The sequence below is a fragment of the Cyprinodon variegatus genome, unplaced genomic scaffold (genome assembly GCF_000732505.1).
Source record: "Cyprinodon variegatus isolate N-32 unplaced genomic scaffold, C_variegatus-1.0 Scaffold469, whole genome shotgun sequence".
In the NCBI taxonomy this organism is placed as follows: domain Eukaryota; kingdom Metazoa; phylum Chordata; class Actinopteri; order Cyprinodontiformes; family Cyprinodontidae; genus Cyprinodon; species Cyprinodon variegatus.
In genome coordinates this window covers 613,632-639,907 of record NW_015150922.1, presented here as the reverse complement: position 1 = coordinate 639,907, position 26,276 = coordinate 613,632, and the positions used below count along the sequence as shown (strand labels likewise).

The 26,276-nt window shown below is 37.9% G+C and overlaps 1 protein-coding gene across 16 annotated transcripts in view; it reads left to right on the top strand.

The window, feature by feature from the left end:
• LOC107094191 (receptor-type tyrosine-protein phosphatase delta-like) overlaps positions 1-26,276 on the top strand; it is a 213,406-nt gene that overhangs the window by 46,332 nt on the left and 140,798 nt on the right. For 7 of the 16 annotated variants that reach the window (XM_015389649.1, XM_015389647.1, XM_015389643.1 and 4 more), the window contains exon 1: positions 23,629-23,930. The exons of 1 other annotated variant lie outside the window; for it this stretch is intronic. The gene's annotated coding sequence lies outside the window, so the exon portion shown is untranslated. Of the gene's footprint in view, positions 1-23,628; positions 23,931-26,276 lie in introns of those variants that run through there. 8 more of the 16 variants (XM_015389656.1, XM_015389655.1, XM_015389654.1 and 5 more) reach the window with 3 other exon arrangements.

The window sequence follows — 26,276 nt, the reverse complement described above, 5'->3', positions numbered from 1 at the left end:
ATATATATATATATATATATATATATATATATATATATATATATATATATATATATATATATATATATTCACATATTTTTAAAATTGCTGTCATGGTTTACATTTCTTAAAAGCGATGGACAGGATACTGCGCAAGGAACATATATAACAGCTCATGGGCTTATAAAACATGTATTTATTGCTGCAAATTTAAGCATAGCGCATCTCTACATTGAAATACATAGGCAAAAATCTAAGTAAACATTCTATAATGTTTACATATACATTTGCAATAACATACTTTAACTGTAATATGCAATTACCTTCCACTGCACTTTAATTTAGATAGCTTCTGTCCAAACTTTATTTGTTCATTTTATTGTAAAACCCATCTGTATGTATGCTATTGTACATAACTGTAAAAACCCTTTTTATAGTAATATCCACCTGTATATTATATTCAGTACATATCCAGCTGCAAATTTAGTTCATAACACTGGTTATCTATATATTATATTCATCTATTAGTAAGATTCTGTTTATAATGCTATTCATCTCTATACTTATTCAGTAGAAACCCATATCTTGTAATTATGGAACCATTATTTATCCTGCTCTTGCTGCTATTGCGCTTCTGGTTAGACATAAACTGCATTTCGTTGCCTTGTACCTGTATCTGTGTAATGACAATAAAGTTGAATCTAATCTAATCTAATCTAATCTAATGATGCCAAAGCAATAAAATTTCAAAAATATTTATGATTACTAAGCTTAACTGTCTTTTCCTCGTAAATGCTAACACCTTTAGATATTTTACCTGGCTAGATGATACCAGATGCCAAACAGCATTTTTTGTTAGTTTTTAATTGTGAATGTCATGGCTAACAGAACTATCCACTTTATAGGGACTAAAAAAAGAATCATATCAGCATGACATGGTATAGTGTTGAATACTCCAAATCCTCAGAGATGGTCCATATGCTCTCGGGTTAATACTTGAGATCACCAGCCTAATTAGGCCGATAATCTAAATTACCATCCTGACAGAGTTTACATTGGATTAACTATAGATCATATTTCAAACATAATCATTTATGTTTTTTATTCTTATTTTCTTAATCTACAGCAAAGTCAACTTTAAATTAGCATCAGGACTTCCTAAAAAAAACTAGCCACCAAAAGAGGCACATTAAAATAGTGTACATCTACTTTAAAGAAAAGCACAAACATATACTTCATAGCACAGATTACACTTTAGGTGCTTTTACAAACTTATTTCAAGTAAATAAACTGTCCTTGTTCTAACACAACCCCAAGCACTTTCTTTTGTCACTGCAGCTTTTCAGCTCATGAAAAGGTTCAGGAATGTTAATAAATCTGGCAATGATGTACCTGAACAGACCAAGGTAGGAGTGAAAGCATGCCCACACACGGGTCACCTGCATCATCCTCTTGATTCCACCTCACAATGAAAGCAAAGCAGTGAACCTTGAATGATGCCTTTCTCCTTTGTGTTTAGACTCTTACCAAAGCCTTGGGAATAGAGCCTCATATACGAGACAGCTCTGCAGCTTCCCACTCATCAAATATGGATTAAATTCCACTTGGACCAAAATGCCTAAACAGTATCACAGGTGCTTTCCGGTCTTTCATTTTTATGCTGTACCAATTCAGCTGCCTGATCTAACTCTCCCTCATCCCACTCCTTTCCTTTGTGTACACAAGTTGGTAGGGATGAGTCAGTCACAATTCTGTATCTAGTTAAACTGATATATTTTTTTAGTTTGGCAAGAAAGAAAGAGTAATGAAGTAAAACTATTTGTGTGACTATTTGACAATGAGTCAGTGAAGGTGACTACTAATCTGACACTTTGAGCACTTGGTGTTTTCCCCGCTGTGGATTCAGTGAGCACAAACAGGACAGACACCAATACGTACTTAGACACAGGTTTGAGTGCTTATTTTATGTATACATCACTCAGGCTTAACATTACAGCCTATAACTCTAGTGATCTCTTATTCATGGTATCTGTAAGTAGGTAGGAGCTATTAGGCAGCCAGTAATCAATGTGTCACTTTGTCAATTTAGATCATACAATGTGAAAAATGGGTAATAGTATGGACAAGGGGAGTTTAACAAAGCCAAGCTATGATACCTGGAGGCCTGGCTTAGAGCATCCCCTAAACTCCAGCCCTTGCACATAGATAATAGCTTCAGTAGCTCAGATTGTAGAAGAACATAATGCTGCTTCTAACTTAAAGGTGTCAGACTACATTGCAGTTTTCTGCGTATATGGCTCCTTGTCTGCAGACCTGTCAGGGTGCTCATACTGACTGACTCCCTTCAGCCACAGCAGAAGAATGGGGGCCTATTCTGATCAATAATGTTCTCTTTAACATTAGATATACACGACATTGCCTTGTGTGTTACCATGAACACATGGTAACATGTTGCTCTATGGTAAAAAATACACAAGCAGATTTAAAAAAAGCAGTCTAGGTGTAATGGTTTACTAATTGGTGTGCTTTGAAACCTTGGATCCTGCCATCATTTGGATTCCCCATGACTAAATCAAATAAAGGATATCTGAGATGTGCTTGACAAACAAGTCTGATCCGTACCTTAGATGATCCACCTTGCAACACAGTATTTCAACAAGTACTGGGGGCATCCAGATGACAGCAATCTAGTCGAATCCATGCAGAATGTCATCAGGTTATCTAGAATCAGTATTTAGGCTTCCCTGACTTATTTCAAGACTCTTTTTATAGTCCTCAGATGTCATGGAATATATTGAGAACCCTCACTTGTCCTCTGTGATCATTGACTTTAAATCTTTATAAGAAAAAATCAACAACCACTCCTTATAACATTTTTTTCAGGTCTTTGTTGTACCAAATCTACAGAGCTAATTATTGGATATTAACAGACTGTTGGTGATCGTAGTATAGATGCTCTCAGGTGTTGTACACACATTGAACATTGACATGTACTTGTTCCATGTACCAGGCAAGAAATCTTATGTTTAAACTGGAGCCATTTGCAGGTGGTTAAAAATGAGCTACTTCATCGTTAAACATATGTTCTAGAATAAAAAATGGTAAAGTGGAAAGCTTTAAAGAAATTAATTCAACTTGTAAATGCTTGAACCTACAGAAGGACGAAAAGATTGAAATTGAGCTCTTTTGGGCGTGCTTTGGTGGCGCAGTGATTAGCGCACATAACCCATATATGATGGCGTTAGTCCTCAATGCGAGCGACTCTGGTTCGAATCCAGCCCATTTTACATATATACCAAAGGACTTGTAGCCATGACTAATTTGCAATTGCTGCAAGGATCTTTCAAAAAAACTATTTGGGTAAATGATTTAAAGATTTCCATTTTTTTTCTCTTGGGTTTCATAGCTGGATGATACTGTAATCAAAAGCAAAAATTCTACCCCCAAAAGGCAAAATGAAAAGTGCTTCTGACTGGGCCATTCAACATTCAGACTTAAATCTGATGCTGTGGCATCTTGAACTTAAAAATTTCAAATTACAAATTCCTCCCAAAATAAAACTCTTCTTCAATAAATTAGGTAGGTAAAATTTGTCCATAGTGATGTTTAAAGCTTGTCAGACTGATAGCAGGCGCTCAAATTTACAACATATCAAAAACAGAAGAAATCTCAAACGATATTTAGGGAACTTTTGTTAAAGCTGAAGTCTGTAGATTTTTAAAAATCACTTTTTTGTCATATTGGCTAAAACTGTCCCTATGCCTAGATAGCAGTACATGTGATATGTAACCTGTGAAAAAAACTGCTTCAATTGGTCCCGCCTACTGCCTGTATTGCAATCTGGAAAGAATATTTCGGGACGAGACAAAACAACCAATCACAGCTAGAGGAGCGTCTGATGGAGTGTCAATCACAGCTCACACACGCTGAATCCCGCCCCCTCCCTCTCACCGCTGAACCTGCCGCTGCCGCCCGGCTGCCGCAGTCAGGAGGACGCGCGTGGAAGTCATGGCGGAGCGACAGCCACCAGCGAAAGAGAAACTGCCCTTACTGCCCCTGCCGACAACTGCTTACACGGCAAAGACTAGAGAAAAAAAAAGATGTCAATGGAAGAGAAAAAATCAAAAAAGAAAGAACTAGCTGCGCAGATGCTGTGAGAGGGGTGGAGCTTGGAGGTGGGGCATGAGTGAAGCAGAGAGGGTGGGGGAGTGGCGTGAAACCTGTTTTTCTTCAAATTTTCAGTTGAAGTCTGCTCTCTTCTCAATGTAACAGACTGCAGCTTTAAGCTTTGATTTCTTTAAAGTAAAAATGTCACAAAAGAAAAAGGAATTAAAAATGCCTTAAAAAAAATAACAAGGCAAACAAACAAAATAAAACAAACAAACAAAAAAATGCTGGATTATTCAAGAAAAAATGTCACCAAAAATCTATTAAGGCAACTGGACATGAAGGACTCTTGTTTGAGGACAACAACGTCCATCATCTGGCCGAGGAAGAAAGATGGTTTGAGAGAGGGGTTAAGGAAGCCATCTTTGGTAATCTGGAAAATCTAACACACAACAGAGAAGGGTGGTCTTAGGCATAAGCTGTTACCTACTTACACAGCACTTTTAGGAACAATACCAAGAAGATTCACCTCTCACCTGCCCTCACCTGACTCATAGTTCAGTGAGGCATATGACCAAAACCACTCTGACGAGGAAGATAACAACCCATCAGAACCCCTAACGACCATTTACCCCCCATGTAATCTCCATTGCTCAACCAATAGGAGTGATCAGAGCCACCTTTTGTTCCCCCTAATTCTTTTTTTTACACCTAATGTTTCTGTACATTAATCTCAGGGCTCCCCACCACCACTTAGAACTGAAGAGCCCTTTTAGATGAGAGAGAAAATGTCTTCTTATAAACTTCACGTCCAGTTGCCTAAACTGAACTTTTCAAGCTTGCCCATGACTTGGATAACTGCGAATCTTCACAGATATGTGACCAAAAGTTAGGCAAATGCTAGATGAGGGACATGGCACAACTAATTTAGTTAGTGTCCCCTCATGAGTTACCTGAGGTGAACTTTTTTATGTAACAAATTCAAAGCAACCCTCACACTCAGCTGCCAATACAAAGCAAAGAAATTCTAGTGCATGTCAGCATGGATCTCCACAGTGTGCAGTCTGCTGTGTATAACAGTCATTTTGAGAGAAATAATATGCTGTGCCATACAGGGATGGCTTCACACAGGGATTACACTTAGATGATTCCTCAATAGAGAATTTAGTCCCGGGTAGCCGAACTTAATCCGCGGCTGTGGGAGCAGACCAAAGTAATGTAGAGCCAAGGCCAGATATGACAAAGAACAGAACACTGCCAGATAAGTTCCTACAGGGACAGGGTCGAGCTTCTCTTGACAGCTTTTCCCGAATCTCTCTGCTCTCACTTACACATTCCTAAGTAAACGTTTGTCCTCTTCCCTATCTTCCTGACTCGTGCTCAGTGCCTGTGTCTCAGTTGTGAGAAATAGAATGTGTGCCTGCTTGCTCTCTCTGAGTGCTATTGCTTCGTTAGCGCTGCAGATTTCTAGGTCAGCTTTAGCCTTGTTCCCACTGTTTCATATGCTGTAATTACCCTCACGTGAGTCACGTCTGATAATTAGGATGGCCCAAGCACGACTCAGCAATACTCACGTACTTGCACACATGAGACACACATACACACCCATCAGTCATTAGTGGAGAGCTTACCATCCAGTACAGCACTAATGGGATTAACGTTGCTGAGGGCTTCACTCGTCAACCTCTTACTCCTCTCTCTGCTCGCTATCAAGAGCGGTTCTTAAATGCAGGAATGGCTAAGTCGTTCCATTAAGTGCCCTGGTGTCCTTTTGGGCTGAAAACCCAAGATCATGAAAGCGCAATGTCAATGGTTTGACTACATGTGCCCCCCCCCCCATCGGTGATCCTGTGTGCATACTTAGGCACAACTTTTATAATTATTATTTTACTTACATTAAAACTTGTGTTGCAACATAAGTAAAATCTGTTAAGTCCAGGTATAAAGTAGTCCTTTGTTGGAAATGTCTCTGTACATTAACCAATTTGGTGTCAATAAAAAAGAAAATGTTAAAAGAACAGGACATTTCTAAGTTATGAAAACATGACATTCAACCGAACCTGAAATCAAGTTTAAATAATTCTTATCCCTGACAAGAGCAATCCAACATCATTCGACTGATTCACAGAAAAAAAACAACACAAAGACGAAATTATTAAAAGGATTTCAACTATTGAACAGTTCTTTTGTAATTCAGAGAATTGCAAGAGTAAGCATAACTGTAATACAGAAAGGGTCTGTGGCTTAGTTTTTTAAGTTAGAAACCTATTTTACATAGCACGTGCATATCTCCATACTCCATACCTTTATTAGTAAGGATGTTAATTGAAATTTTGTCAAGGTACGACTAGGGCTGTAACAATATATACAGCTCATGAAATAAGGTGATGTCCATTATTAGGCTTGAAAGGATGAGACAGAATAAAGGGAACAGGGTTTAAATATAAGGAATAATATGAATTATCTATTTAAACTGAAGAAGGCAGGTTGCACTCAGCATTTAATTGACCTTTGTGCACGTGCTACCACCAGCTTTAGCTTGGTTCTGTTCTGCTCTGAAATATTGGTTGTGAAAATATTATTTGTGTTTTTGACACATTTGTGTTCAGTATAGAATGGTCCGGTTCATGTTTGATTTGTTGGATTTTGAACTAAACATGGTTAAATGCAGTCCCGGCTGCAAAACAAAAATGTTAATTAGTCTAGACTTTCAGTTTAATGTTGATCAAAAAACCAACTTTAATGCTATTTTTTGTGTATTTGGTGATGAAGGCTTTTCCTATCTATATTCTCAATGCTCATATCAAATGTCATTCTGGTACCGTTTGCTGTTTTCTAGAAGTAAACAGAATTCTGTCGAATAGATGAAAATTGGGTGCTACTAGAGTTTCTCAGACAGACCAATATAAAGTCTTTCATTAAAACAATTCTATTCAGTTTATTTCTATAGCGCCAATTCACAGCACATGTCATCTCAAGGCACTGTACAGTTCACAGATCATACAGTCACATTAATTCCAAGTTTTCTATCTAAGGAAAACCAGTTGATTGCAATGACTCATTGACTTGAAGGCAATCACTCACACTAAGCATGCTTGTAGTGAGTGGAGAGGAAAAACTCCCTTTTAACACGAAGAAACCTCCAGCAGAACCAGGCTCAGTGTGAGTGGCCATCTGCCGAGGCCCACTGGGGTTCAAGGAGACAGAAGAGATACCAAAGGGAACTTTAAAACATGTCCCCCTCCAGGAAACACACAGCCAGGCAGACGAGCTCCGAGCCAGTTCCCTTGGGAGAGGATGAAAAGAGCACATCCAGACACTCACAGTCAGAGAAACAGGACTACACTGAAAAACAGGCCAATCTCAAACACCTATAAACAAAGGTGTTGATGGCAGCAGCACGGCTGATATTTCTCTCCAGGATGGTGTCACAGCCAACAAACAACCCTGCTGCTCCAACACTAATTCCTGTCTTCAGATTAAAATACACAGAAATAGATACGAATGTGGGTCCTTTATAAAGCACGCATATTTAGGATCTGCTATAAGCAGCATGTACCTGTAGGTTCTAAAACAATACATTTGACTTTGGTTAGTGTAAATATGAATATGGAGAAAAGATGTAAGTTGTTTTGTAAATATTTATATATATTTTTTGTAAAGTTGAGGTTTAAATGGTACAAATTTGTGCTATCAATAAAACAGGTAAAACTTTAAAAAGTGTGAGTTAGTGGTGGTTGACTCTAAGCCCAAGTGTAATTTGTTTCTGCTCTTAAAGTGATGTCCTGGCATATCGTAGCACACAATTCAATATGAGATCCGGACAGTCCTGATTCAACATCCAGGTAAACATTTGCTGGTTGTCAGTGAAAGACAGTTGGCTCTGAGTTCTCCCTCATAAAGAATCGTAGCCCCCACTTCTAATGATGCGAGTAAAATTATCTGAAAACACCTTGACCTGGATTTTTGTTGTACATTTACTGTAGTGGTTACTTCTGTGCTCAAGGTGTCCCATGATTAATTTGCTTCTGCATAGAAGCATTTAAACAAAGGGAAGGATTTGATTTTAATTATAAAGAAACATTAAAGGTGTCATAAAAAGATTATAGGGTGTTTGGTGCAGGTCCTTAAGGTCTCTGAATAGGGTGTGTAACATAGATTTGGCTAAAAATGGCATATTTGCTGTTCTATGTGCCCTAATGCCAGCCTTGTTAAAAGCCCTAGAGTGAAACAACAGGTTTTCTTCCTTTCATGATATGCCCATTAATATGTACATGAGCTGTGCGCTGATTGGTTGGTTTACAACGAGCGAAGCTGCTGAGCAAAAATGCATCATAGACAACAACAACAAGCACTCACTCACTGAAACATCGAAATTGTTGATATGGTAGGGTGACCAGACGTCCCCTTTTTCCCAGACATGTCCTACTTTTCATACCTAAAAAAATGTCTGGGGTTATTTTCAAAATCGTCAGGGATTTTTGTCGACTACAGCGCAGCACGTAGTTGAAATACACGGGCATTCGAACCGAGCTGTGAGCTCCTCCGGGATTCCCGGACCAGCCCAGGAGCTCACGGCTCAGTTCGAATGCCCGGTCCCGTCCAGTCAGCCCCCCAACCAAATAACGCAACACCCCCGAGTTTACGCCAACTTGGGGCTTCGTTTGGATTTGCCCGTTTTATGTTGAAAGTTTGGAATTGTGAGGTTTGCAGAGAAAGGAGGTGTCAGTGGGGTTTGAACTTCTCTGTACATGCATTTCACCCACTGAACTATGGTTATTCATCTATGACAATGTGAACTCGGTTTTGCATTCTATGACCCCTTTAAGCTCAATAAAACAGAGGAAGGGGTAACCATTTACCATACCTGAACTGATTGTAGCAAAGAAACACGGAAAAGAAAGCCAGCATTTTACAAAATACAATCTCAGGCTGTTGTTTAACCTCAGGCACATCTGGTAAAACAAGGCAACTGAATCTTTTCCCATAGCCAGAAGCAATGTGGTGACCCTCATTGTCTCGCTGCTGACATGTAAATTATCTCTCCCAGGGAGGACCCTGCAGACTATTACAAGTGAGGGGATTGATTTTAATCATTGTACGCTATGTGGAGGACCACAATTTCTGACCAACAGGATTGTCAGTAGAAAAAATATTTCATTTTTTTCTCATTGAACCTTGTTCTAAACTTTTATAACAGTGCTGTGAATTCTAGATGCTGTGTTTTTTCTGTTATATTTAACTAAAAGGAAAAGTGAATTCTCCACAACAATCAAGCTTATTGCTCGAGTTAATGATATTTTTGTGATTTTTGTGATGTCTGTCAGCACCCTCTGGTCAGGTTCTATCCAAATAAAAGCACAAAAAAAGGTCCTCAAGAGCAAATCATGAGAGCAAAGACTAAGCATATCAATGACGATGAGGTTTCTATCTATTTGATCAAAGGGTGCTTTTATGGGATGCTTTGGTTTATCCCCAATTTCAGCAGACTCTGGAAAAAAAAAACTCATGTCCTTTCAGGTGTTATGTTTACAGCTGTGCCGGAACTGATAAATACCCCTGACTACTGCAGAATCATTTGACGCCGGATTGAATGCCCAGCCAGCAACCGCAGGTCAAAAAACATGCTGTTCTGGAGCCAGAAATACCTTCAGGGACAGAAAGACATATGCAGCAATAATCACCAACTCCTCACCAGTGTTGGCCCTTTTCTCCCAACATCACTGCACCCATTTCAACAGATCATTTAGAAGCAATATTACCCACAGCTACCCAGTTGTCACTGTGTGTTTTCTCTGGATGGAAAAGGTAATGGAGATGTAGGCTGCGAAATGAGTGGTACAATGGAGAGGAGAGCACAGATGGAGGGCTGTAGCTGCACTCTGTGGTACAGTAGGGCACAACATGTGTGGGGGACAAGGCAAAGAGAGCTGTAATTTTAAAAACCGTCCGTCACAAGCACAAACATAAATCTAGACACACTTACAGAAAGACACACACAGATGCACACACAGGCATTGGATTACCATGGGGATTATGGAGGCATAGCTGTAAAACAGGCAGAGACAGATCAGTGTCATACTTCACAGACTCTCTTGCGGACGTGCAAATACACACTCCCACCTATTCAGGTCTTGCTATGTGTACTGAAGTCCATGTGTTGACTCTCGTGAATTTTATTGATTTTTCATCATTTTCAACCTTCTCGATACCTAACCCTGACAGTGGCCCTATACCTCATCATTACCAGTGCATACCTAACCCTACCCTTAACCTAGACTCAATGCACCTTATCCTGCACCAAACTGTTTGCAAAAAAAGAAGTAAGGGTCAGCAAAATGTCCTCATTTTGGTAGAAACGGTCATAGAATTGATGGTGAAATCAGGAAATGGTCCTCACTCTGATGCCAAGACTGGTGCGCACTCACACACACACGTGCTTTGTGTGTACAGTAATATGGATTTATTTTGGGACAGATGGTATGATGACTTTCATGTCATGATTGAACATTGTTCAAGTCTGAATAGGAAGACCGTTTAATACAGCAGCAAAGGAGCTTTACTGATCATTATTGACCTGGAACATCATGAGCTGAAGGTCATAGAGATTTCATGAAGGAGCCGTACACATTCATCTGTTTTTTGACCTCCTGGTTTAGAATACATATGCAGTTTGAAAGTTTGCTATATGTATTGTTTTATGAAGGATCCTAAAAACGCATATAAAAACGCCTGTTTAAAAGTTCCAAACACCATCATCCATACAGAAAGTGGCCGGCTTTTCTTTTTTAGCACCAATTTTGATCATTCTGAGGAGCAGAACGGAAGGTGTTTCTAACTAAATTGATGGCCCTCACCGCGATCTTCTCATTATACCAGATCTGTTAAAGCTTGCTGCTATGACCAGGCTCACATTACCATCTATAATGCCTGAAGGACTATATCTTCCATATTGTAATGTAGCATGTGGCAAACACATACATTTACACTGTATGAGGAAGTAAAGAAAAAGTCCTTTGTTTCCACCTGTCAGGGACAACATTACCATTATCTGATATAAATCAGATTTCCACAAATATCTCAAACTGGCTCTTACCAATGATAATGTTGTCTTCAGAAAAGGAAAAAAAAAATGCAGGAAAGACTACAAGTTGTGTAGACTTTTTTTTGAGTCAATATAATCAATGTTTATTGGACCTTTTCTTACAAATCCTCTGCGGGTTACGATTTTGGGAGTTTGGAACAGAAATAACCCTTTTTGTCCCACAGAGCATACATATAAGAGTTTGAAAACAAGGTAAATGCCTTAAAGTATGTGAACTGACCAGTTGCATTAATATATGTCCAATACTTCTATGTAAGTATTTGGGCTGTGGAAGGTGCAAGACTGTAGTTGAAGAGTTTCAGGGAAAAGAAAAACATGAGACTGTAAAGAGGCTCCCAGTGTGCAGGACTTCTAGCACCAATTTATGACTGCAATTTTTTTTTTTTGTATATAATATAGAAAGCTTAAGCATTGCCCACTAATGCATCTAATAGTGAAGGAAGTGCAAGTCGATAATTCCCTTTTCCAAGCTGCTCAAAAGCTGCTCAAAAAGATAGATACACACGAGCAACTACTACAGAACTAACCAAAGTACAACAGCAATGTTAATAGCATTCCTTAATTTTCATTCTATGTAAATGTTTAAGTGTTTGTTAATTATAAAAAGAAAACAAAATCAAATAGTGAATGGCAAACGTAGCCTACTCTTTTCAGACATAGTAGTGTATCTTATATTTTGCGGCCTTTATCCCAATAAACATACAGTACACGGTGCAAAATGTACAGTAATTCAAAATGAAACACATCTTTCAAAAGGGATGCATTGTTGTACAGGAATGCTAAATCAAAGCATGAATAGAATATTTGAATTCCCTACTACTGAGATATAACAGATTACAATGGACATCTAAATGAGGGCATCCCTAAGTAGTTTGGGCTCAACGAGTGGTTGGATTTAAAGATTAAATTAAATTCTTTTCATTTTTTTTTCTTTCCTAATTTGACCTCTGAGATAATATTCACTGCAAACCAGAACTGGTTGCTTTATCAGCAGTTTTTAAACCTAGGAGACATATGAGGAATTTTAATCCAATGTACAATAAAAAAATAAAAGTTTTTAAATCAAACAAGACTCTGTGACTAGTTGGTGGCATTTTAAAACCGCAGACTTGGCTCTTGCACTGTAAGATCTTTGACATGAAATGCAGGGTAATGCTCAGACTCCCTCCTTAATGCTCGCACAGCATAGTCACATGCTCCTCATACATGATGGAATATCAATAAACTGACAGAGTTCTTCAATCTGCGGCCCTTCAACACTATTTGCCGCACCGCATCAGGCACGTCCTGGTCACCAAACATCTGTCATCGGCATGCAGCTCTGCGGAGGTCTGTGGCTCCCTGTGATCCCATCTCCTCTACGGCTGTCAAAAATAATAATCTATCTCTTCTTTGCCTCCTTTTATATTCCCTCTGAATATTTCGACTTGGCCTCCTCCTCCTCCACATGTCCCCTCTCGTCTTTTTGCATGCTGAAATACATAACTAGCAATTTGCCAATCTCTCCCGCTTTAATGCACGCACACATACACACACTGTCTCAGATAAGGCTTCCAGACCGCAAGAGCTGCGGCGGTGTATAATGACAGATAATTGGCTATTGTGGGTTTGCCCTCGGCTGCAGGAACCAATCAGAATGACAGCCACTTCTCCATGACTCGTGTGCACACATGTACTGGTGTACATTGTGTGTGTACACGCAGGCATAAGGACTGGCGCACGCTTGCTAACTGACTGTTTACAGCCTGTACCTGACAGCCCTCTGTATAATTTTATAGTCATTGCACTATTTATGTAAACACAGATAAGCTGTCCAATTATAGTTTGTGTTTTTTGCTGTAACTGCACATATCTGCATCTTTGCTGTACTATCTACAGATCCTTAGAGACCTTAGGTGGAGCTGCTCTGAGATTGAGAGTCTGTAGCTTTACAAAGTAAATGATTTTGCACAAGCTTGTATGTTGTGTTCTTTGGCACTCATTTTAAAATCAGCATCCATGATTAATGGTCTGTCTTTTTGCCATTTGAAAAGAACCCACTGGCTCCAAACATCAGAAAATATGTCTTCTGTTGTGTTTCACACACTGACTCCATCATCAAAGACAACATTGCAGTGCCAGATAAAAAGGATGCCTCACTCTGATATTATTTTGCTTTTTTTTTATTCACTGCTTCTTGTTCCTTTATTGTGTCTTTGGTTTTGTTGTCACCACACAACCCCCCATTTTATTGTTGTTCTCACTGTTTGCACAGAATATCATTTCCGCTCTTTCAGTAGTGAGGAAAAAAGTAAACGAGCCTCTGCACACATGTGTAGCTGTGTTTGTGACAGAGGATGTCTAGCTCTGTAAATATCATTTTATTTTTTATTTTTTGCCAATACTTCAATGCTACAATAAAAATGTGAGCTTTGGTGTGTGTTTGTGTGTGTGTGTTCACCCAGAAGGATGGGCTGTACACGTCCTCATAACAGCTTGCTCGATATTCCAAAATGCAATATACTTGGAGTGAAAAGAGCACGCTGGGTGTTCATCATCTACTCTCCGTTCTTAGCGTTCAATAAAAGACCTTCTTGAAGACCGCTCAGCTGCTATCTCACTTGTTACTGCTTCTTTTTTTTTAAGCAGTTTTTTTTTTCTTTGTTTTGCTCTCTGTTACACCTGGGTGCAGAGTTACACCTTCTTGCCAGGCAGCAGATTGGTCTCTCGTGCACGACATACTTTTTCTGTTATAATGAATATAAAAATATTACATATGCTCAAATGCAACGCCTTGCAGTAGCCGCCATAGCCCATGATATTTTTGACATTTTCTCAATCTTCAACAGACAAATTTTATTGGTATTTAATTAGATAAACGAACACAAGGTAATAGATATTTGTGAAACAAAAGCAAAATGATACAATAATTTTGTATTGCTTTATAAACAAAGCTTGAGAAGTGTGGCCTGGACATTAACCCCTTCCTTTTATTTGGCACCACAAAATTTCAATAATATAAATGCTTGCACAATTTGTGGAAAATATCAACAAAATGATGCATTTTGCGGGAGAGATTGCCAATGCATTATACTGTAAACTTCAGCTGAAATCAGTTTGTAAGGTTAACCACAACTGAGGGTTTTAGCGCTTTGAAGTGGCCAATTCAAAAGATAAAAGGTCTTAACTATCACTTCTTATAGCTAATAAGTATAAGGTTCACATTTTAAGTTTAAAGCAAAACGTATTCAAGAATGAAATCTGGTTTGAGAGAGAGCAAGAGCTGAATAGGAGCAAAGAAGTTGCCCTTCGTTAGACTTCTAGTCAACAGCCTTTCCCATGACATTCCTCTGACTGTTCATGCAGTCCTTGTTAGCTGCATTAGGGTCTCCGTCTATGAAATTATGCTTGTAATTGTCCAGGTGCAACCAGGGAAGTTGCCATCCCGCTAACAAGCAGCCAAGTCGCTAATGGTTAGCAGCCAACTGTGGAAAACAAATGACTGGAGAACTGACAAGTGCCAGAACAGCGCCTAAAGGAAGGAAGGGATAATGAAGCATTTTGAGCATGAAACACATCTGTGCGTCTGCTGCAGTCGAAAATAAATCCATTTATGCCAACAAAGTGCTTTTTTTTTTAAAGAAAGCTAAACAGTGAACTATTTCTGTTCTCAGTCTTGAAATGCTCTGCTTGCCTCCTGCCTGCGTTGTGGGTCTTCAGCGACAACAAAACGTTATGAAAAAGCTCTGATGTTTTGGAAATTGGAGTTTTATGTCAAAGAAATGTACTCTAGTCCTTACCTGCCAGCTCTTAGCTTTAGTCGCAAGTATCAACTAATTTGGATATGTACTAAATGAAGATACCAACACAGTACTACAGTTAATATCACTGCTCTTAACCCTATGTCACTTAGAAAATCCTAAACTATGACTTTAAAACTTCTACTGCAGCTATGAGGAAAACAGTTTTCCTCTTCATTAATGTTTAGATTCCCCTATGTCTGGCAAGACCATTAGGGAGGCATATGATCTGCTGCTTGTTCTGCGGGGTCTGATGATGACTCAAACATAAAGTCACAGTCATAAAAAAAAAGTTATCATCAGCACTAAGAAAGAAAAGTACAGCAAGGGATCGTCTCTCTCTCTCACGGAGCTCTGGTCTCAGCATCAGCTCGGTTTGGGATTGCATGACAAAGCAGAAGAAAAACAGAGTCTGAATCCACAGAGGACCTGAAGCCAACTTCCACACAAGCACCAATGAAATTTAATGGTTTTTTCTTTTGTTACAGCTTCAAATATTCATTACAATGGTTAGGAAAACATTTTGACTTAGTTCTTAAAACCTTATCACATGTGCACAAACTGTGTATGTGCATGTTATAAATCATTAATGTTCAAGGATTAGCATGTTGGTGTCTATGTGAGTGTGTGTATTAGTGGGTGGCTCTTTGATTATCTGTGATGCTGAGATTAAAGGTAATTATTGAAATGTCACGGCTTTAATGGGCCACTCCTCTGTAGCTCGCTACAGACAGAACTTTAACCTTCACAGCCATGAAACCAGAGCCTTCTCACTGAGAAATTCTGCCTTGCACCTATTCATTATTGTTTTTCCCGCTATAGCATCAAATTATACTCTACTTATCCCACTTTGGAAGTTTATAAACAAAAGCACCTTTAATTGCAGAGTTCTTGACCAATTGCATGTCTGTTAACATCCTTACACAATATACTTCAACACATTTGATACTGGTACAATAGATGGGGGTAAAAGTCACAAATCTGAATGTATTGTTGACCCATGTGGTTGCATGGATTTTACTATTTCAGTTTGTAACCTTGCATCATTACATTATTGGGTTTCTTTAATTGGTAAAGGAATTTTCTTCTCAAGCAGTCTGCAAAGGTCTGAAAAAAAAAAAAACAACAAATGCAGTAGAAGGCAGCCAACTAAATACATTTAAATTTCATGTAATTTATATTAATGCCATGATAAATGAAACAAAAATATAATAAATAAACTATATTAAGGAATTACATCATAACAGGGCTTTTCTCGTCATGTAGTTTCAGGAAAACTTGCTTCCATGCTGCTATGTTTCTTTGTTGTTTTGTCCTTTGAGCCAAACGGCCCAGTGAGGTTAACAGCCAACTAAAATAGCAATTACTTGACCTCCTGACATTCACTGAAGCAAGAGTACAGGCAATAAAAACAGCATTTTTTTTTTAAGATTACATTATTTCAGAAATCTTGTGAGAATGAGGTAGAAGAGAAAATACAGAGAAGCTTAATTTTCCACAACATAATTTACTGGTTCACTTTTGTTAAAACAAGTTGTTGAAATTGTTTTTTCTTTTTCTTCTTGGTAAATTGAAGATGTCGATTTCTGACATATGCAAATTAGGAGGAAGTCAGCAGAAACGTTATCTTAGTGCAATATATCAGAGATTCAACAAATTGAAGAAATAAAGAAACACAAAAACTGGTAAAGCTGATATGAAATGGAGTATTGTAAAATAATCAGTTTAAGAGACTTTCAATCCCAGCTAAAACCAACCGCTATGGATAGACTAATCACTGAGCCTGGTTGTGCTGGAGGTTTCTTCCTGTTAAAAGGGAGTTTTTCCTCTCCACTGTCGCTACAAGCATGCTTAGTGTGAGGGATTGCATTTGAGTGAATGAGTCAGTGCAATCAACTTGTTTTCCTTAGATAGAAAACTTTGAATCAATTTGACTGTAAGATCTGGTTGAACTGTAAAGTGCTTTGAGATGACATGTGTTGTGAATTGGTGCAATATAAATAAACTGAATTGAACTGAACTAAACTTCAAACTTTAAAATAAAAAAAATTGTTCAATAGAATGCCAATAGGGAGAATAAAGAACCACAAATACAATATGTGCTCTTTTTTTTTGTACTTGCTTTTAGCTAAAAGTCTGACTGCTTCATTTGGGGCAGTTTTGAAGTGATGCAGATGGGCTTTAATAAATACAATAAACAAAACTATACACTAATCTAGCCATGAGTCACCTTTCAAGGTCTTTGCCCAGGACGTCACCTTGGCAATGATTTACTTGGAGAAGGTTTGCTTTTGCTACTGCATTTATCTATTTTAACTAATAAAAAGAACAGAGAGTTGTGAGCCCATTCTCTAATGAAGCAGTGATGAAAATTGTGAAAATTATGAACACAAAGACTATTTCATAAATATGACCAAATTTGCCATTTCTGCTCTGGTTGTGATTAGATTGTTACTCTTATATGCACAGGCCTCGCTGCATTCCTCCTAAAATAGCCTTCTTCATTGGAGTGAGCTATGCAGCGGCTGTACAAGTCTCTCAGCTCTCTCAACATAACCAGTGTTGTTCAAACCATCATGGTTTAATTGCACTACTTTCATACAGCTGTTGAAATACCATTCAATTCAGCCTCTATGAGTCTGTTTGCAGTTATTTAGGCTACAATAATCTCATTTTACATTAAAATTCACCTCAAGCTATTGCTACACATGTTTTAAGCCAGTTATCACTTTGAAAGCCTGCTGTTTAAGTCAAACATTCATAGTCTTCATCTTAAGCTTCTGTGGGACTGGATCGCTCAGCAGAGTCTCAGAAGAGATTCCCAGACATCCAGACACCTCTTAAAGGTTTACTGGCGGAAGCCAAAGGAGTTTCAGGCCTGGACCTCCTCTTGGTGTGGAACACCTCCAGAGGTTGGCATTCAGGGGTGATCCTGGAAAGATGTTCCTGTCACCTCAGCTGATTCTTCTCTACTCAAAGCCTCTCCTGGATGACCGTTCTTCTCATCCTTTCTTTAAGGAAGAGCCTATCCACTCTGTGGATGAAACTCATTTCGGTGGCATATATCCGAGATCTTCTTTCAGTAAGAACCGAGATTTCATGACCAATGGTGAGAGTAGGAACATTAACAGACCATTAAAACCAAGAGCTTTGTCTTTTGGTTCAGCTCTCTTTTCACAAAAACAGAACAGTGAGACGTCCACTTTAAGGCTGCGGCTGCACAGAGATGTCTGTTGGCCTAAGTTGAAGAGGGAAAGCCACCTTTTTCTGGTCAAGAACCAAGGACTCAGACTTAGAGGGGCTGATCTTCATCCAGGCTACTTTAAATTCTTCTACTGCACACAGCCCAACTTCGGATTTTGCCTGCAAAAAACAGAGAGGAAATCCGCTGGTCCCCAAACCAAACCACCTCAAGCACTTGCCTATGCCTAGAAATATTGTCCATAAAGGTTATGAACAGGACCATTGACAGTGAGCAGGCCTGCTGGAGTCCAACTTGCTACAGGAACAGGTCTTACTTCATATCTACAACGTAGACCAGACTTTTTGAATTGAAACACTTCCAAAAGAGGTTTTGGATATAATTTGGTGCTTATCTCAGTTGTACTGTGAAATAAATCGCTCAGCCTACCCCTAAAAAGCTATTATAAGGTCTGTGAGCCACATTAGTTTCTTTGGGCAAGTAAACACGTAATCAGACTTGAATTAAGCAGAAATGTGCATACATGCTCCTTCAGTCGGACACAAGAGAGGATCTAACAAAGAATACAAATGACCCAGAAATATTTTGTAGTACGATAGATGGTTATTTGGATCTAGGTCACTAAATAATCCGGAAACCAGACAGAGAGACAGAAAGTAAAATGAAAAGAGAAGTAAAGGACAGCAGAGGATTCAGACACGTGAACTACAAGGTAAACATGTCAAAAAAGCTGATTATACAATATGAGCACCAAAGCTACAGAGCAAATCAGCAAAAATAATCAAAACTCAAACTAAAATCTTACATATCAGATCATAGCAGCCTCAGTGGTTTATATTTAAGTACGACCACAGTTAAAAGTCACAGAAATACAATTCTTCTTTCAGCAATCAGTGATTTTTAGGCCATCACTTTTTCATCTATTGATGTTTATGCTGCATTTTTATGATTTTCTATTCAAAAATATTGTCATAGAAAAAGTGAGAAACTCTTAAGCAGATTTGTGAAAACCTTTTAGTTGAGCACTGAAACGGTTTTTCCTGACATTTCAAGATTGTTTTTTTTTTTTTGGTCAGGGGATTACTGTAGGACATTTATGTTCCACAGAGGCATTAAACTCACCAAACTCATCAGTTGTGTAAGCTGTTTTTTTTTTAACAGCTGCAGGTCACAATGTACTCAAAGTTCCCCAATTTGTATCCAGTATTCACTTCAATGTATGTGCCGAGAAGACCTGCTGAGTTTCTCGCCTTGCAGCTATTAAGGGGATTATTATAACCTCCATCTCTCATGATAAACTTTATTTAATATTAAAACTGGCCACATTTTATGCCTACATCAGAAAATTTTACAAATAATTTTACATAACTAAACTAAACCCAATTCACACCTTAGCCCTAAACCTCACCATTCGTAAAAAAAAAACAAAGTCCTCGCCTTAAATCAATCAGTCCTCAATTTGTGTGGCAAAGTGGTCAAAAGAAAGCTATAATAAGTCCTAATTGCATTTATCTCAAGCCGTATTGTACCTATTACCTATGTGGAGCAAGAGGGATATAAGACAGAGATTTAACTTTTATCCCTTCATTTAAACACCAGTGTAGCAGAAAAATAACTTCACTCAATATACATCATTGTAAAACATGGAAGTAGCTGCATCATCCCTATGTTGGGGTTAAAGCGAAAAATAAAAAAAAGACCAGAAAGTTAAAATCTGAGCATTTCAACTTAAGACTTGTACAGAGGTTTACCTTCAATACACAAAGCCTTTAGCCAAACAATCAGGGTTATATTGTTATTGGGTAGAGGAGCCATTTTAAAGTCTCTACCTGAATTCGACCAAGAGCTTGTTGCATCTCACTGATCACAGACTATCTCCACTCAGTCTGGGTGAACTTAAATTATTATAACAAAGCAGATTAAAAAAAAAACTAAAAAAAAAAACGGTTATTTTTGTAGACCTGGAAAATGAAAGATATGTTCAGTGCTGAAGGTGTTTTGCTGCAAGCCTGAATCTTAATGCAGTTTAGCACATGGTCCGATTTGCTTATCACTTTCCTCACTCTATACTTTATTGAGTTTCCTTTGCGCTTCTCATGCTGTATATTATCCTGGAGTTGTACCTACTGTTTCTTCATCAAAGTGTCTGATTTCTTTAGTTGTCTCCAATTTCTATCTCCAGCCATACTGTAGGTTTATTAAAATTTCTGTTTTTAACTCTTCACTATATTTATGACTGTAATGTATATGGATTTGCAGAACAATGTTCAGCTGTTAAAAGATAAAAGGGTCTTTAAATGTACCTGCTCCTGTACTTCAGCAGAGGATACTTCACTGTCACACACAACAATCAGTTCTCATGAAAACAGTGAATATTAAACTTAAACTACATTAACAGCTAAACCAAAGAAACTGCAGCCTATATTCTTCATGGATAGTCATGCTCACTTACTGTCTATTTTAGCTGTAATTATTTATTTATTAAGCATTTTATGTATAGCTGACTGCTACAGTGTCGGTTGATAAATGAATGTGACTGCAGCTGGTCAGACTGGCGCTATTAAAGCTACCAACACACAAATGTTACTTTATGTACCTCTCTAAGAAGGCTAAATTGAACATTGAAGCATATAATGTGTTTTGGCCACATCTTCAGGTGGCGTCAGATCATACAAATGAAGTAAGAGGTTTTTATGAAAAGTCTGATTTACAGAAATCTGCCTGACTTTTTGTGTGGTACACCTAAAACCGTAGACATGTACCAGATTTTTTTATGTCTGCATGAAAGACATTAAGCAACACAAAGAATCTAACAATCAACTGTTAAACAGGTTGATGCTAATCGCCAGTCAACTGGCATAAAGCAGATTCACACATTCTTTTTTTTCACCTCGGATTAGTGTTCTAATGGTGTGATAATGTGGCTTTTCTGAAAAGAAATATGCTTATTGATTTTCAGAGAGAAACTGAAAAAGAAAATACATAAAAAATACTTTGGTTATCATACTGTGAGAATATCATACTGGCCTATGCCTTATATCTCCTTTGTAGAGGATAACAAAAACTATTTTTTTTTTTATCTAAAGTGGGGTCCACAAGTGTCTGAGGTGGACTTATTAGTGGTGAATAAGGCCTCGTTAATAAGGCCTAGGGGACAGGCTTCTACACACTACATGATTTTTAAAACTCAACTGCTGTTCAATCAATATAGACTTTACATACCATGTAGCAGCTTATTTATCAAATGCTCAATGTGGCTTTCTGGTTCTCCCTGAGTCCTTTTTCTGTTTTGTTTTTTTTCACTCTGTATTACTTTCTATTTTCCTTCTTCTCCTCTGTTTCCATTAAACTATAATGGCTGTAAGGAAAATATGATTGGTGCCAAAGCACAACGTTAGTCATGCGAAATATGTACTTCCTTGGCCTAACAGTGTACAATTACTATTAACATTATTGTGTCTCGTTGCAAGCATGGGTATTTCAGCATGGGAAATTTTAGAAATCATTTGAACAGAAAATTTTAGCTAAAAAAAAATCAAGGTTTTAACAAAATCTGGTTTGCTGTGACCTAATTTCCGACAGCTCATTTCACTTTGCAGAAATCAGCAATATCTGCATCCAAGGGGTCATTGTGTTGGGGGAGGAGGACCATGTGCTTGTATCAGTTAAAGTCACAGTTTCATTGTAACCTTTAAAATGCTGTGTAATTTTAGTTTTATAATGACAAGTTATATCTTTTGAAATCAAAAAACAGTATTTCTATGCCTATTATTACATGTGGGTAGACTACCGAAAAATAGTTAAGTAAAAGCTTTACCATTTCTACATATTTCTACTCGAGTAAAAGTACTTAAAAACATCAAAGATACATGAATGTTTTACTGGTTAAAATAATGTAATCAGACAGACCATAATGTTAATTTATTTGGAAATCTCTGTTTTATTTTCTAGACTAAATTAAAGTAGTTAATACCAATAAAAAAAAACTTTTCATTTTTTTAAAACACAAAATATTAAACTATGTATACACTGCAAAAACAATCTTGAAATAAGTCCATTTGAGCAGATTAATGAGTATTTTTACTCTTAAAATAAGATAATGAGACAATATTCACTTGAAATAAGACAATGCAAAGTCAATGACTCAAAATCAGCTGTTTCCTGGGATAGAACACTCTTAACCAATATATTCGTATGATTTAATTGAATTGTCTATGTTGTTGCATTGAAACTGAAATGAATTAGAAAACATAAAAAAACAAAAAAAAGATTGTGTATAAAAGTGTATAAAAACGAAATTCCGTTTTGTATGCAACTGTATACAAAAGGACAATAAAAGTTGTCCAAGTCAGAAGAGAAAACAGACATTAGTGAACCTTTAACTGTCTGTCTGGTGCATTTAAGGTTAAATATGTTCTTTCTTTTGTAGCTTCTCATATTGGGTTAAATGATAAGGACTCTGCTCAAAGGTAGCAATACTTAGGCTAATGATAAACTGAGTACACTTTGTTAAAAAGTAACTAAATGTTACTGAGTGAATGTAACTACTTAAAACCCACCCATCCTTACAAACCTGAAACTGAGGCAAGTGATTCTTTTAGGATTTTTTAATTCCCCACTTAACGGAACCCTGTTAACTCTGGTAACTGTTACCAAAACGATTCTTAAAAAAAGGTTTTGGACTTTATCTCAAAGAAATTATGCATTTGTTGAAAATGCCACTCTCAAATCTGAACCATGACAGTTTACCTTTTTTTTTTTTTTTTTTATTAAATCCTCTCCCCAAGAAACAGAAAAGTGCTGGCCTTAATAGCAATAAATATTCAGGCAATATCATGGGCTTATCAAGGAGCTGCTGCTCACTGAAGATAAGATCATCTTGTCTCCGCAGATAAATTGCGTCTGTGATTACAGCATCTTCTAATCTTCAAACCCTCTCAGCGTTATACCAGATAGCCTGTTGCCAAAATTCAACAGAGATTTAACTGCAAACTTAGTTTAATATACAAGATAATTGAGAAATTTAAAGAAGTTTAAATTGAAATACTGTGATATGCTCAGATATCCATCCTTCAATCTATTTTCCATCACGCTTTATCCCTACTGGGGTCGTGAGGGGTGCCGGTGCCTATCTCCAACTGTCTATGGGCGAGAGACGGGGTACACCCTGGACATGTTGCCAGTCCATCACAGGGCAGGAGGTCAGATATGTGGTTTCATTTCTATTTACGAATGCATTTATTTGACCACTGCAGGATTATGAAAAATGAAACTTAATAAAAATGAGAACACTTCAGCCTCTTATCCATGCATATTAAAGCCCTAGAAAGGGGATGGCACAGCCTGGACTGCCCCCAGGATCACTTCTCAGGCATTTTTTTTACCGTCTGCATCTTTAAATCTGCACCAGCTTGCCTTTATCCAACACTCTGGAGGACTCAGCAGCTACCTTACAGAGTCAGAGACACTCACACAAACGCGCACACACATGTACACTTACACACATACCAGGCTGGAAATTACTGGAGCGAGAGAGAGAGCGAGAGAGAGAGAGGCAGAGAGAGCAGTTGATTGGGAGAGAAAGGGAGGCAGGGATAGTGAGAGATCGAAACAGACGCACGGTGGATTATTTGGGCTGTAGCCACGGTGGATGTTTTGCAGGCAGAGGGAGGACAGAGCAAGCTTGGAGCTGCCACACTGAGAGCTTTATTTCATTTTCTTTGTTTCCAGCGACGGTTCCTTGCAGGATATTGATATGGTGAGTGAGCGTCTTGAGATTTTGTCTGCAGCATCTGTTAGTGTTTTGCATGCACAGCAGCCTTAACTTCTTCTGACAATACATCCCCTGGAAAATAGGCAATTTGCACTTACAGTATTGACTCTGTCCTGGTAGGAGTGATTGAGTGACACCTAACATTTGCTCTGTTGCTGATTAGTTGTTTAATGAGTGTTTCAAGTAGCCGCTGTGGGATTTCATAGGGAATCTCTTATACACTCTGTGTGGTAGTTGTGAGTTTATTCAGATCACAGTTTTAGCCTGATCCACATTTAATTTAATCTGTCATTTAACATGTTCTTCTCCCATTTTATTAAATCATAGCCTTAGATTAAGAATACCATGTCTGTCAATGTTGATGTTCATCGTGATATATCGGTGTATAGAAAAGTATTACCCAAAAAAATGTCATTATATTTCTATCAAACACGGTAAGAGATTAGTATAGCACTTCTTATAGCTTCAAGGCAGCTCTATAGAGATGATTTTAATGTTGATGAGAGATTAAGGATGCTCTAAACAGCTTCCTTTCCTCTGGGATTGCCGATCCCCGCTCAAGACCTGCACAGAGGTATTTTCTCATGACTGGACCCCTGCTCCTGGCACATCCCTTAAACCCTTAAATGGTGCTTTCACAGATTGGGCAGCCAGGGGCTTCGTGCTTCACTGTGCATTGATATGTGGGGGACTCTAATCTATTTAAACATATATTTGTTGTTTAAAGAGGATTTTGATTATAGCTGTTACTGGATTTCCAGAGGACTCTATAATCACTGTTCTTTTCTGCATTATTCAATGATTTCTTTCTGTTCTGCTGCAGTTCCTGTCTCTTTATGCCACTGCTGTAACTCAGTGGCCGTAATGTGTTGTAACATGCTGATAACTGTGGGTTTGACAGCAGTCAGCAGTCTTGTTCAAACGCTGTCTATGTAGCGCCCGTTACAGACCTCTGCTGGTGTATAGATCAATCCCACATGCCCTCTTATAGCAGATAGGTTTGAGTCTAAGAGAATGAGACACATGAATAGGAAAAAAAACATGATAATGAAGCAGGTCTCACATTCCACATGTCTGCTCCAGCAAGGACTTAATTCCACAGTAGATTTGGCTGTAACCTGCTCTGTCGAATGTGTTTGTAAAGTTTAAAAAATGAAGAATGCTTAAGAAATACCCGATTATCTATTTAGGTCTCTAAATGGAGTGTAGCAAAGTTATGGTTTAATGGATAAAATAACTCACAGTATTGGTTTTATAAGAACATGACAAACCTTTAGAAAAGATAGCACCCAATAGTTGAAGGATTTAAAAGACTATTCCTATATATGCGTCAAGGCATACAGCCTATTATTAATATCAAAGCAAACAATTTAGATCAATTTTATGGATATATCAAGCAATTCCAAATAGTTTAATTGGTGAAACTATGGATTATAGAAATATTTGAGAAAACAATGGAATACATTCTTTTTGTTTCCAGAAATACAGTGAAGGTTTAACAAATCAGTGTTTTCAAAGAATCTGTAAACATTTCATGATATTGTACTCCAAGTTTGAACAGTTGATACATTATTGTGCCTGCCTTATTTTGAAGTGAACTTTATGCCAAAATAGCACAACAGACGCACACTTTGTGATAGGCTTGCTAACAGAAGACATTCTTTGTCACTCTTAAAGTGTGTTCAGTATGACCTCCATTCAGTTTTGATAGATCCTGTTTAGATGTGACCAGTCTAAGTGTTTTTAATTTTTAATATACACGCAGACAGGGAGACTCAGACTGAGAAGATTTATAAATGGACTTTGTTTTGAAGTATTATCCTGGAGTCTGGTATAAAGATATGCATAGAAGTAATGAAGGATGAAAATAAGCGGATGAGTGTCGATCAGTTGGGTAGATAATACGTTTTTGACGAAAGTCTGACTGTTATTGTAATCTACAGTTTGCATCTCTGTTTCTAAAAGTATATTACATTAAACTGAGGTGGGGGGACCACTTATCTTTTAAGTTTGTCTGTTTTACTTAATGAAAGTATGGAATGAGTATTTACAGACAGAGAGCACGGACCACAGCTGTAGCTGCAGTGTATATCTTTTACTATTAATGGATAAGCTTGGTGTACAGTATTAGCGCTCACGATCCAATTTGTAGTTGTTCGAAGAATTTTTCATGTTTGTTGTAGCTAGATACAGTAATACTGACTCATTTAAATGAAAGGTTGAAAAAAAGACATAAAAACATTTTACTTTCTTTAGAGTAGAAGTTCTTCTTTGAATCAGTCAAACGTTTGAAAGCAGTTGTTTTCTTTAAATGCTGAATTAATTATTCTG